Source organism: Diadema setosum, chromosome 20 (assembly GCF_964275005.1).
Source record: "Diadema setosum chromosome 20, eeDiaSeto1, whole genome shotgun sequence".
Classification (NCBI taxonomy): Eukaryota; Metazoa; Echinodermata; class Echinoidea; order Diadematoida; family Diadematidae; genus Diadema; species Diadema setosum.
In genome coordinates, this window is record NC_092704.1 from 2,192,169 (window position 1) to 2,196,984 (window position 4,816).

The following is a 4,816-nucleotide window of genomic DNA, read 5'->3' on the forward strand; positions in this document are numbered from 1 at the left end:
TCTTTGCCTACTGTCGGTCTCGTGGGCTTTCTTTGCTTAGTGTCGGTCTCGTGGGTCTTTTTTGCCTACTGTCGGTCTCGTCGGCTTTCTTTGCTTAGTGTCGGTCTCATGAGCCTTTATTGCTTAGTGTCGGTCTCGTGGGCTATGTTTGCTTCGTGTCGGTCTCATGAGTCTTTTGTGCGTAGTGTCGAACTCATGGGCTGTATGACTCCTGAGCCGTATAACTCGTGGGCTGTATGACTCATCGACCTATTATTGATGTCGGTCTCGTGGACCGTCTGACTCGTGGGTGTCGGTCTCGTGGGATGCCCCCGTTTCTTCTACCAAAGAGATGAAGCTTTTATTTTGTAGAATGTCTTTGATGACCATCTTGTGTCAGCTGGGTGGAGTCAACCCGGTCAAGTGTAGATTGGGATCTGGTCTTCACAGTAGGCTTGTCAGAGGACATGTTGGGCACAATGCAGTCTTAACGACCACATTAGGGCAATAACAATGATCCAAAGGATTCTTCAAAGGCGCATTCAGAGAGGCTCTACGGTCCAGTGACTAGCACAGACAGAGTGTTGGTATGCAGTCTTTTCCAAGATACTCCACCACAGTGATCATGTGGGACTGACACATATATCCTCTCAGGGAGAATAATTTTGACACACAAAAATGAAACAAAGAATAGGCTCAGTCACAACACATATATATCATAGTTCGACTCCTGGTGGATGACCTCTCTCCACACAATGTTCACATATCAAAGTTACTCACTCAAATTGTTTAAAACTAGCTCAATTATGATGAACTTCACGAGTCACTCTTCACCACTCTTCAGCACACAACACTTGTTGCCATGACAACGGCTTAAGATGTCAATTAGAAATATGGCAACAGGTGGATTCGTGTATAACGGCACTCCCAAAATAAGGAAAGAACACAATAAATCTAACTCTTACAGAGATATATTATCTACCGATTTATTTCATTCTTACTTTCCGGTTAATTGAAATACCAATGTTTTTCTTTAAAAGTTAGCTTTTGTCATATTGTTGCTATAGCAACGAAAAGGAAGTGAAATGAACATAATGGGAAAGAGGTGATGGTCATGATAGTAATTAGTAATCAATATTTCACCCGATCTTGTCACATTTTCTTGCTTTTTCATGAAAGTATCACTACTTTCTTTAAAATAGTTGTTACCATGTCAACCACTTTTGCTATGAGGTAACCATGGCGTTATAAGAATTGTGATTTTTAATTTGATTTAAGAGATGTTTAGATTGACTTGTTTCGGTGTTTACTGCATGTTTTTATGATGTTTTTAATAAAGAATACACGTTCCTTTAAAGGTAATAATAAAAAAATTATGATATAATTATAATAAACAAAAATTGATCATTAATTTATCTAGTTTTTCTTTTAATGGGAGACTTCTCCTTTCTAGGGAAAAAAATTGTTGCCATAGCAACGATAATAATGTGGCATGAACGTAGTGAAAAAAGCTGATAATTATCATAGCAATTTGTAATGAGTATGCTACTCAAACTTTTAATCTTTTCGGTAGTCATGCTTTTTGATGAAAAAATAATTTTCTTTAAAAAAATAGCTGTTACCATGGCAACCCTTATTGCTATGAGGTTTGCTATGATAGTCGGAAATTGTGATTTTTAATTTGATTGAAGCGTGATACGTTTATATTGACTTATTTTGGTGTTTTTAGCATGCTTTTGTGATGTTTAATGAAGAATACATGTTATTTCAAAGAAAATAATTTGTTGCCATGGCAACGGCTAAAGATGATCAAGCGTGACAAATTGACTAGCAAAGGTCACCTTTATTATTGCAGGGTACAGACTCTTTGCTTTCAATGATAGCGCAGTCAAGATTGGATGTTCCTATATACAAACAAACATAAATGATGAAAAAAAAAAACCTATAGTAATGCTACTTTTAAACACAGGAAACTGCAGTTCAGGGTCTATTCAAGTGCCCAAACAGCCAAAGAGCCCTGCCTTCGGAAATTTGCTGCCACACAGGTCTGGTGAATATCTAACAACAGTACAGAACTATACTTTGCAGGCCCACCCATCTTTACCCCTCAGTGCAGAATAATATATTGTTTGTATTTAAAACATCTTATCCGTTACGTAAGCACAGGGGCGCATTCCGACATAGAAAATGTTTTAAACCTTATGCATCATCCTGTCCATCAGCCCCTTGTATATCTAGTTGAAACCGTTTAATATGGTTTTATAGGACGGAATCACATATTTCTGACAGCATAACTGTATAATCACATTGTATTACTCTGTTTACCTGTTATTCTATTTTTTTTTCTCTGTACATAGAGGGCCTACGCAAATGTACTCTACTATAAAATTAAGCAAATGACATTATTACATGGACCAGGTTTCACATCAATAAGCAAGAAGAAAAAAAAATATTCACATTTAGACGTCTTGACTTGGATATCCCTTGGCAGACTGAGTGTTATTTTTTATTTGACATCGAAATATGATTATGTGCAATCCTATTTTGATATCATGCATGTTCAATTAACCAATCATTATATACCATGCATATCTTGATCTTGAGGATCTGTAACTTGCTTCATTTGCCAAAGTATGGCTGAGTGTAATGCAAATTGAAGGACCATCATAGCAGATTTGTGACTTGTATAGCTTATTTATGAAAGAACATGACATGACAATCGCCATAGTCATATATATTCCATCAAATGCATATATATATATATATATATATATATATATATATATATAATTTGAAAGGAATTGTACTGAGGCGGGACGTTACCCTCGATCTTAGTCTCCCTTTCATTTGTCAAGCTTTCGGCCCGTCATTGGGCCTTCGTCAGGACCTACCAACACAACGATTATTATGAATAACATGATGTGTCATATAATATATAATGCAATTTCACATATTACCAATCTTCAAAATCATTTCCTTTATATACACAAATCAATCATTCAATTTAATACAAATATCCAATGTAACCTCAAATCATCATCAGAATAACATCATATGTCCAAAAATTATATAAATAAATTCTTATATCAATAATGCTGCCATATAATAATCATATTGTCTTATAATTCTTAGCATAATGATCACAAACAGATTCATTATACATATATATCATATTCACATGTCTATTTGCATACATCCGCATACGCACACACACACACACCCACACACATCCGCACATATATACATATTCACATACACACACACAAGCAGACACACACACACTCACATACGCACACACACACACAACTCCGGTTGATATAATAATAATAATAATAAAGGACATTTATATTGCGCAGCTACTATAATAATATACTCTACTGCGCATTACAAAATGACATGCATACAGGAAATTCAAAGAGAAAATACATTACTTCAAGAGATGACTTTTTAACCTGGCCTTAAACTCATTGATTGTAACTGCTTGTCTTACAAACAAAGGGAGATTATTCCATAATTTTGGTGCAGCGTACAAATATGCCCTGTCACCAAGAGTAACTTTTGATTTCCCCGATGGATATTTCAATAATGTTTGATCCCGTGAACTTCGAAGATGATAAAATGTTTGAAATGATGTTTTTAACTCTACAAGCTCCTGTATGTACACTGGTGCTGTACCATGAATAGCTTTAAATACAATTAGCAGAGTTTTAAATATGATTCTCTGCTTTACAGGCAACCAATGTAATGCACGAAGTAATGGACGACAATGAGAAAAACGAGGAGAATTACAAACCAATCTAGCACATGCATTTTGCACCCTTTGTAGTTTACCTAATTGATTATCAGGTAAGCCATAAAATAAACTGTTACAATAATCCAATCTGCTTGTGACAAACGCATGGATGATTTTTTCAGTACTTCCCCGTGTCAGATGCTTCCGAATATGTGCAATATTAAACAAATGATAAAATAAATTTTTACATACTTCAGAGATATGTTTGTCAAAAGCTAGGCGTGAATCAAACCACACTCCCAGATTCCGTGCAGAATCAACAAGATAAATATCAACATCAATCACTTTCAGGCTTTCAGTGCGTAGTTTTGAAACTTGCTGTTGAGTGCCACATATTACAAATTCGGTTTTCTTATCATTAAGTAGAAGATTGTTGGATAATAACCATCTGTGAAGATGCACAGTACATCGCTCTATAATGGACACAGAATAATTCTCATCTGCTGCAGTAGGTGAAAAAGATATGTACAGCTGTGTATCATCCGCATAGGTATGACACATTACTTCTGGGAAATTGTGTTGGATTTCATGGAACAACCTACTAGCATACATAGTAAAGAGAAGGGGACCCAGGCAGGAGCCTTGGGGCACACCCCAGGGTACATCAAACTCCTTGGACGTACTGGAATCGACCTGAACCCTCTGTCTCCTATCATTCAAATAGGACTCAAACCATGACAATGCCCTGTCAGTTATTTCAAAATGTGTTTGGGGAACATTCACAAGAATGTCGTGTCTAATTAGTAAAATCAAAAGCTGCACTCATGTCCAGTAGAACCAAAAATACCACCTGTTGCTTATTCATTGCTAACAGCGAATCATTTTTCACCTTTAATAGGGCTGTTTCTGTGCTGTGGTTTTGTCCATATGCTGACTGCATTGGTGGAAGTAAATCATTGGTTACAAGATGTTGCTGAATTTGACCTGCTACTGCTGCTTGAACCAGTTTGGACACATATTGCAAATTACTAACGGGTCTACAATTTGAAAACTGTAAATCTGCACCGGGCTTTTTCAATAATGGTCTAACTATAGCCAACTTCC